This window comes from Lipotes vexillifer, unplaced genomic scaffold, assembly GCF_000442215.2.
Source record: "Lipotes vexillifer unplaced genomic scaffold, Lipotes_vexillifer_v1.1 scaffold763, whole genome shotgun sequence".
NCBI lineage: Eukaryota > Metazoa > Chordata > Mammalia > Artiodactyla > Lipotidae > Lipotes > Lipotes vexillifer.
The window spans coordinates 3888016-3897880 of NW_006770909.1; the positions used below are offsets into that span (position 1 = coordinate 3888016).

General features: G+C 40.9%; 1 pseudogene; it reads right to left on the reverse strand.

The window, feature by feature from the left end:
• Positions 1 to 8614: 8614 nt before the first annotated feature.
• Positions 8615 to 9400, reverse strand: LOC103078216 (ER membrane protein complex subunit 3 pseudogene; annotated as a pseudogene).
• Positions 9401 to 9865: the final 465 nt, after the last annotated feature.

Below are 9865 nucleotides of genomic sequence, written 5' to 3' on the forward strand. Positions count from 1 at the left end.
GTTCTAAGGTGGTAGAAAGGAGAATACGTTTACAGAGTAAAGAGAGGAAACACAGTCTCTGACTGGAAACATTCTCTGGAGGTGGGATTTTTGCAAGTGAGGGGGACTTGCTGCTTGGACTCCAGGCACACTCATCATTCCTTGGTTGGCTTCAGGAGGCAAGTGAGCCACCCAGGGACATTTCTAAAGAGGAAGATGTGTTTAGTGTTAGGAGTAGGGGTGTTCTGGAGGTGGCTATTTCCTGGAACAAGTTAGGGTCCATGGGATCCTCTTTTTGAGGTCCAGCTATCATAATGGCACATAATGGGCAGGGACGGCTACCATGGTAGCTAGTTTCTCATTGAAGACAGGGTTGGACAGCTATGCACTATTATTCTAGGGGGAATCATATATTCTTCTTCCTTTTTTTCCTTTTCTTCTGCCACACCCTCCCTCATCCACTCTGCATCCATCACTTTGACCTTCCTTCTGATCCTTAGATACAAGACACCAATTTCTGTCCTGGAGCCTCTGGTCTCTCTCTCTCTTTTGTCTCCCTGGAATGTTCTCCTCTTCATCTGGTTCAATCTTCCTGCTACTCAGGCCATACCTAATTACCCCTTTTAAACCAAGCATTTAAAGGAAGGGAAGAAAAAGAAATAATCTATATTCAGATGTGTTTATGCATGCATAGTGATACTCTGGAAGTTACATGAGAATCCAACAGTGGTTCCGTCTGGGAAGGAGCAGTGAGAACACCTGAGAAAATGGAGGTGAGCATTGGAAGGGGAGATTTACCATATATTTTTTTATATATTCTGATTTTTTAAAGCATGTGAATAAATCACCTATTCTAAATGTTTTTTTAAGCTGAAAGTACATTAACGTGAGCAGCAGCCACTTGGCCAGCCACCATCACTCTCCCTGTGCATGTGTTTGCCTGAAAATGACTTTCTTCCACCTTCACAGTTAGTTAATAATTTGAGTATAGAAGTTTAAGTTGAAAATAATTTTAACACAGAATTTTGAATAGATTTTTTCTTCATTATTTTCTAGTATCTGGTGTTCTGATGAGAAACTGAATGTGCTTTTTTTTTTTTTTTCTGTAGGAGACCTGTCTTTTTTCCCCCTCCCCTTTTAGGACCATCTCTTTATCTCTAGTGGGGTTTTTTCCCCAATTTAAAAAATTGTGGTACAATACAAATAGCATAAAATTTACCATTTTAACTATTTTTAAATGTACAGTTCAGTGGTTTTAAGTACATTCATATTGTTGTACAATCATCACCACCATCCATCTCCAGAACTCTTTTCATTTTGCAAAACTGAAACTCTCTATCCACTAAATATAAACTCCCCATTCCCACCTCCCCCCAGTCCCGGCAACCACTATTCTCTTTCGGTCTCTCTGAATTTGACTATTCTAGATACCTCATGTAAGCAGTATCATACAGTATTTTATACCCTGCGTTTTTATAGCACTTTTCAGCCTTTTCTTATTTATTCATTTGTTTATTGTTTGTTGCATCTATCACATTTTAAGTTCCATGAAAACAGGGTCATTGCTTTTCTGATCATCCCTGTAGCCTCAGAATTCAGAGTAATGCCTGGAACAGAGTAGAAGGTGATTTGATGAATGTTAAACGGTTCCCATCATGGCAATTCTTCCTAGGGGAGGGATTCTATACACCACTTTCCCAGAAGAGGTTTGAACCTGGCAGACATTTAACATGTCATCAATTGCCTGGGATATGGGGCGGGCTTGGATTTGCTCTTTATTGCCTGAATTTCTGACTTGCTGTCTTTGTGATATTATGATGGAATAACCAAAGCAAGTCCCTATTTTGTATAATTAGGATCAAATTACCGCTGTAAGAAAGACAGTTTGGGGAAAATTCTTATGATGCAAAATCAAGTGGAAGTTCTCAGTTGGCGCAGAACTGGTCCTCTTTACCTTCTCTCTTGTCTTGAAGCAGATTATTCTACAGTCATCAGATAAATACCAGCTTATCCTCTACTTAGGAAAACCTTGGCTATGATCTTGTTAGAGTGCCAATCTTCCTTTCTTTCTAGGATAGATTTAGGCTAAATTGGCGGGGGGGGGGGGGGGGGGGGGGGGGGGGGCACATAATCCAGGGTGGGGGGGGGCGGTCAGCAACATTTTCTTAAAGGGCCAGACACTAAATATTTTAGGCTTTGTGGCTGTATGACTTCTGTCCTAACTACTCAACTCTGCTGTTGTGGCACAAAATCACCCAAGACAATAGACAGTATGTAAAGGAACAATAACACTTTTTTATGAATACCGAAATGGTAATTTTCATGTGTCATGAAACATTATTGCTTAGATTTTTTTCCCCTACCCATTTAATAAAAATCATACTTAGTTCGTAGGCTATATAAAAATAGGCAGTGAGCTCGATTTGGTCCATGGGCAGGACCAAAGGAAGGATTACCTGTGAAATGTAAAACGTAATTCTCAGAGAGTGCAGGGCACACAGAAGACAACGTATAAATGCTCACAGTTCTTTCAGTGTAGACGTTCTTGAAACCAACAGGAAGAAAACAGCTTTGTTAACTCGCTTGCAGGAGCAAACACCGTGTATATAAACACCACTAAAACATGCTACCACATGGTAATGACTTTCACTTCTCTCCTAAAAGAAATTACTCTAGCTCTAATATTAGACACTAACTTAAAAGTCTACACTGAGCAAAGCTGAATAAGCTATTGCCTTCTTAGTGGAAAGGAAAAGTATCATGTTCGTGCATGTGTATAAATTCTCACTGTTGCCCTTGGTGTCCTTTATCTTTAACCACTCAGCTTAAGGTTTAAGTCTATGACATCCTACAAGGGTTTGTGTATACATGCTACAAGAGTTTAAAGATGGGAGAGCCAAGGCACAGAGTGGTTCGGAAAGTCGCCTAAAGTCACACAGCTACTGCATGCAGAGCCTGATTCAGACCCTGGCAGTGTACCCTAGAATTTGCTCTTTTCATCACTGTGCTATTTTTAAATCATCACACCTTTAAATTTTCGTGCTAATAATAGTCTTTCTCTCCAAGGAAAATTGTGCCCTCTATAAAATGAGAGTGAGAGTTTAAAAATATTTCACCTCCTTCAATAAATAAACTGTGATACATAAACATTCAAGTTTTAAGTACGGTCTATAATATTCTCATCAGCCTGGCAAAGTGAGTCCTAGTGAAGACCTAGTCAGGGACCTAGCCCACCTGGGCTCTACACAGACACAAGATAGCCTTTTTAGAAGGAGGTTTAGTATTAGGTTTGTGGGTTTTGGGGGGGTTTTTTTAGGTAAAAACGTAAGATGAAAATGCATTCTTCTGTAGAACTGCTCACTTTGCCAGATTTCATTATATTGTAAAACATAATTAAATAAATAAGATTTCAAATTGGTGCTAGTAAAATACCCCTTTGACAGAAATTTTTTCATCTAAATATTAAAAGCTAAGCAAATGTCCATGTTATCTTTAAGTACTAATTGTAGAATGTAATTCAGGAGCTGTTGTCTCTTGGGGGAAGGATGTCAAAGGTCTATTCCAGAATGCTGATATAGGTGCAGGCAGGTGAGTGATTTTCTCTTCATCAAACATACCTGGGAAACTATATTATAAAGAAATGAGACCCTGTGGTGATAATTCTTCTTTCCCAGTGGTTAATATATTTTTAATCTCATAATTTATCATTGTCATTGATAAGTTTTTTTAAAAAAAGGTGATGTAGGTTAGCCTTGAGTTATTAATAAGGATAAAATTATACAGAAAATGCCACTTTTTGATGAGGCAGTTATTCAGTGTGCTTTGTTCTCATATTTAAAACCACATCCTATGGGGTTCCCTGGTGGCGCAGTGGTTGAGAGTCCGCCTGCCGATGCAGGGGACGCGGGTTCGTGCCCCGGTCTGGGAAGATCCCACATGCCGTGGAGCGGCTGGGCCCGTGAGCCATGGCCGCTGAGCCTGCGCGTCTGGAGCCTGTGCTCCACAACAGGAGAGGCCACGACAGTGAGAGGCCCGCGTACCGCAAAAAAAAACCCCAAAAAAACAACAACAAAAAAACACGTCCTATATCTTCAGTCACTTCTATCCCAAATAATAAATAACTTATACTGTATAGTGTAATTTATGAAGCATTTCTGCATATGTGAACTAAGTTTATCTATAAAACACTGATAGGTGTTCTTGCTCCTTTTTATGGATAAGGAAATTGAGAAAGATTAGATGAGCTTTGCTAGGATAATTTTATTCCTATTGTCTCATTTTTTTTTGAAATGGATCATTTGATTACCCACGGTCTCATAAGAAGACATGTAGAGAAAGGAGACTATTATGAGTATTCTATAATTCTTCCTGGTAAGTGGGTAAAGAGATTTAACTCTGGGAGGGATAAGAGAAATATTGCTGTTTGTCCTTTGCTTATATCTCTTAATAGTATTAGCCACCATCTATTGGGTTCTTACTTTAGCTCTTACTCTATTGAGTTCTTACTAGTATAAAGCTTACTCGTAAGCTTTATAAAAAAACGTTTAATTAGTACATTTAATCATCACAGTACCCTAAGTGGGTATATAATACAGACATGGAAACTGAAGCGTGGAGGTAGTAATTTACCCCAGAGTGTACATCTAGTAAATGGTTAAACAGGGTTCAGCCCAGGCCATCTGACCCTAAATCTTGAGCTCTTTTATATTCTCCACTAATTCTTTAGACTACTAGTACTATATTCTGTATTTTCCTTAGCTATATCCTTTTATGGCCCTTGTAGGGAACCATGTTTCCTGTATCTTATATAAAAACTAAATAATTTGAAAAAAGCTGAGATTGGTTTTAGGCTATGTATTTTTGAAAATTTTGTTTTGTTTTTGATAACATTATACGCTGTGGAGGTTAGACAGATGAGGTTTTTTTTTTTTTTTTTTTTTTTTTTTTTTTTGCGGTACGCGGTCCTCTCACTGTTGTGGCCTCTCCCGTTGCGGAGCACAGACTCCGGACACGCAGGCTCAGCGGCCATGGCTCACGGGCCCAGCCGCTCCACGACATGTGGGATCTTCCCGGACTGGGGCACGGACCCGTGTCCCCTGCATCGGCAGGCTGACTCCCAACCACTGCGCCACCAGGGAAGCCCAAAGATGAGGTTTTGAAAAGGCAAATATCAGAAGCTTCTAGTTACTACTGTTCATTTTGAAATATAGGATGTGGCAACTGGCAGAGACACAGGAGAGGTAAGATTAGGTAGCTATGAGGGACAATCTTGAAAAAGTAGGTTGGGTCCTCATCAATAAAATCCTAGTGAAAGTTTCCATAAAAATGAGTCAGGCTTAAGATAAGGCTAGCCTACTCCCATGCTATCTTACATATTATGGGGCCATTTGCTCCCCTAAGACTGTCAAAAACAGGCCCAGACCTTAAAAAAACATGACTCCCAAGTGAGGGTTCCAACAATAGGGACAGATTTGCCCAACTTTACCAACTTGCAATATGGCAGAGCTAGGTCTCAAGCCCAAGTCCTTTAAACATATGTTTGAAAGTAGAACATTACTGTCATGCAAATAGGACCTAGGCAAATCACAGAAGGCACATTTACAGATTCTCACCTCGTTTCCCTGGACCCCAAGCACTCAGGGCCTGCAAACTTCCCTCAGGAGTAAGAGGGTTTTATTCTGCCACCCCTCCCTGAGCAAGGCAGTGCCCCCATGACCACGCCTCCATCCTCTGCCCCTCAATGCACTTCCCTTTCATCTAGTTCAGCAAGTGGTGCAGGACCCACTGATGACTCATGCACAGTAAGGTATGAAGGACTGACAGCTAGCATCCCTGGCCAATCAGTGTTTCAATGTGAAGGAAGAATTCTGGTGTTTGATTAGCAATACCATTCCCCCCAGAAAAGAATTCTGGATGGTGGAATTTCCACAGTGATATATGGCTCAGAGTGAGAAATGGGGTAGAGAGGAGGGAGAAATTATTTTTAGGAGAAAGTTCATCTTAAGGCTAGAGTCGGCAGAACTGGATTTGAGTGCAAGCTGTACGGTTCCTTAGGCTGTGTGAGCATGTCCAAATTATTTAACTTGTCTAATTCCTAGCTTCTTTATCTGTAAAATGGGGCTAATGATGAAATCCACCTCCGAGGGTTGTGGAAATTACATAATCTCATGTGTGTGAAGCATGAGATTTACATGAGAATGAGAAAGAATTGCTCTATAGATACTGACCATTATTTTGGGCCTTAGCGCTAGGATTGGGGCTGGTTCATTCAAATGCATAACCAAACATAATCAAATATAAACGGATGGATAGAATGCAATGGTTAGTTAGCAAATGGTGTCTAGTCAAAAATCGGCACATCCAACTCTTCATATCTACGTGCACATGATTTTGTTCCTGAGCTTTCCTTGTGTTCTCTTATGTTGCACATTGTTCCTTATGGGGGAGATTGTCATGTAATGACAATCATGTAATGATGACAAATAATTGTTCAGTGTTTTTCTGATATGTATATTTCAAAAATTGATTTTAACATGAGTTATCACCAACACTAATTTTTGCCATTTATCAAAATATGGTTTGAGACAAGCCATTCTAGTCAATAAATGTTCTAAATATTCTCTATACCAGAGATTCTCAGAATTTACTGTGCATTAGAATCACTAGGGAGGTTCTGGTTAAGAATTTTGTTTTATGGGCCCCTCCCCCAGAGATCCGGATATAGAACATTGAAGATGGAGCTTAGGCAGCTGTATTTTTAATAAGCACTCCCAGGTGACCTGATACAAGTGGTAAGAGATGCCCATTTCGAGAAATTCTTTTCTATTACTTTTTTTCAAGTCTGGGGAGAAACAACTGTTTATCTGGCCCAAAGTTTCCCATTTTTCCCCAGCCTCATTCTCCCTTTCAATCTCAACTCAGGAAATCTGATGGCCCAACCTAGATTTGCATGTGAAGGAACAACCTACCTGCCGTGTATCTCCAGAGACCACAGTCCAAAGTTTGAAATACTTAGAGAACCTGCATTTGAATCTCAGCCTAGACACTTTTCTCCCTATTCTGAGGCTTAAAGTATCCCTACACATACATAATTCTAAATCTGTCTTTTCTGAGTGAGACATTTTGTAACTGTTATTTTTTAAAATTTGGATCTTATTTTCTTTTTCTTTTCTCTTCTCAGAAGACCTCAGTAATTCTTGTTTCTGAGTTAAGGTAAAATGAAAGACGGGTCATGTATGCTAAAATGTGTAATTAGGCGATGCTAATTGAGTACTTTAAAATGATTAGATGAAAGCACCTTATGTATACTTCCAGCCTCAGTCAAGGGCGTGGCTTCAGGCTAACATCGGGGGTAATTGGGTTGCCTTCCCTGACTCAAAGTGCTTTTTTGCTATGAATCCTGCGGATCTTGCATTTCAGATTTCATTTCTTCCTTCAAGCAAGTACAGGAACAAAGTATGTTCTTCCTATCCCTTAATCAAAAGCCATAATGCCGGAACTCTTCTCTGTGCCTCCCTAGAGTGTTTTAAAGACTCCCGTGGAGGCCTTGGGTTCAGGGATACTATGTGAATTGGACCATGAGTTAAAAGCAGAGGAGTTGCTTTTAACTCATAGTTCAATTACTGTGAGACTTGGAACAAGTCACTTTGCCTTTTTGAGCTTTGATCCCAGGAGTTGTTGTGAGACTTGATGAGATAATATTTAAAACACATGCAAAATATTTAGCACTTGATAGATAATCAATGAATGCCAGTTATTATTATTACCTACTACTGTATTTGCCAAACCCAGATGATAAGCCAGTACAGCTACTATGGTAAAAATCTGGGCTTCCAAACAGCAAGTGAGATCTGAAAACATAATGGGTCTAGTATTTATTCTTAAAGGCCACATATGATTTAATCCTTGAAGTATTTTTGTCCTGTGGAAAAAAGTAAAAAAGGAAGAAGGAAGGTGGTTTGGAGAGCTGGCAGTGTATTGCTCAGCTGAGCTAGACTGGTAGCAAAAGCCAGCATTAGAGAGGATTCTTGGAGAGGCAGCCTATAATTAACTGTGAGGGCAATGGATCCTCCGAAACATCCTCGTATTATAGAGCGCTCATTGTTTTCGGCATTTCCTTGCTACCATTTTCTCTTTCTTGGGTCATATATGCATACATTGAATTATGTGGAAAATGTAACCAAAGACCAGAAGCCTTTCTTTTTTTCGTTTTTTATTTTTGATCCCAAGAAAACAGGGGTTTACTGTGGTTTAGAACTCAGAATGACGGTACATAATAACTAGGTTTAATTGACAACACTTTTTCTGAAATTTCTGAAGTTTTGCTAAGTTTTATACATTATCACTAGCTTGAGTTCCCCCCCTCTCTCTTACTTTTATTACTCGAGTCACCAGAAGGAAAATTTAAAATATTTCAGAAATAGCTGTTTCTGGGCAAGTCACCCAGCACACACTCCTCATGTTTCCTCTGGTTTCAAACATAAAGGGGAAGCCGGCTCAGACAAGAACAATCCATGCTGCACACCCGCCAGCTTGCGCATCCCCCTTTTTATTCCGAAAGGCTCCAGCTCAAAACAAAAGTTACGCGGTTAAGCGCTACTCTGAGTTCCTGACACAGCCAACCCCTGCTTGGTCTTCAAAAAATAGAGGTCTGTAATTCCTTTTTGAACATGCCTTCAAAGTGGAGGTCTTCAGCCACGAGCTCCTCTTTGACACCATCTAGTGCCCACTGGTGGTCGGTAGGTTCCAAAGCTTCCCACTGTCTTAAAAGCTTTGTTGGTGTCTGCGGGCATGGCCATGGCTGCTCCAGTCATCTGTTCCTGCATCATCTGTGATTGGTCAGCAGCATTATCTTGGCTCCAAATCAGAGAGTAAATGCCCCGAAGCCCAAAGACATTGAGGAAATACCAGGATGCAGAACTCACCCAGGAGGCATCTAATTGTGAGTAGTTTAATTCCTTGCTGTAGCCTGGGCTTAAAAGGCAGGGTCAGTGGAAACGGGACCTTGGTTGTGACAAAGCCTCAAAACGTCATGTTGATCCATCCACCAATAAGAATCATAGGGAGGACACGTGTCACGTTGCCTTTCATCATGTCTGTGAGCATAGTGGGGTCAATCACAGGAGAAGGAGGCACATCCTTCCTTTTAGTTTTTTTGGAAAAATCCATCCTCTGGGTTGTTGAAGTAATATGTTCGTGTCAGGAGAGACTGTTTGGGAATGTATTTTCCATTTTCCCTGAGGCCTCTGCTTCGAATGAGGGCTTGACTGTCGGAGACTTGTTCCTGGGTGAGCTTCTTGTCGCTCTGCAGCAGGATGGACACGTAGTGGTGAATCATGCCCACGAAAAAGGTGATGATAACGATGGGCAGGACCACCCAGAGGCGGATGTTGGAGTCGAGTAGCAGCTCGGGCCCTTCCATCTTCACAGAGAGCCGGCTCCCGGCTTGCTGTAGCCGGGTTGATTTTCACTGAGGCGCGGGGCTTCTCGTCGAGTTCGCCTCCAAGCCTTCTCACGCCCCTCAGCCAGGCAAGCCCGGGGCCGCCGGGCAGCCCGCAAGTCCTTATTTTATTGACAAGTCAGGAGCATCTTTACCCAGAGGAAATGCCAGGTTACTGAATTTACCCACAAAACTTTTCCTAATCCTTTGTTACTTTGTGTGGATTTGATCTGTATAGATGGCACATTAATAATGTTCTAGGGCCCAGAGAACTAATTATTTACCCACAGATCAAATCTGTCTTTCTCATTTGTATACCTTGCAACTGCAAAGGATGGGAGTTGGCAAACTTGTTAGCACTGTGTGAGTCTGGATACAGAGAACATTTATAGAACAAATTCTTGTCTGTGTTTAGGCATGGATGCCGATCTTAAATACTTTTGTACT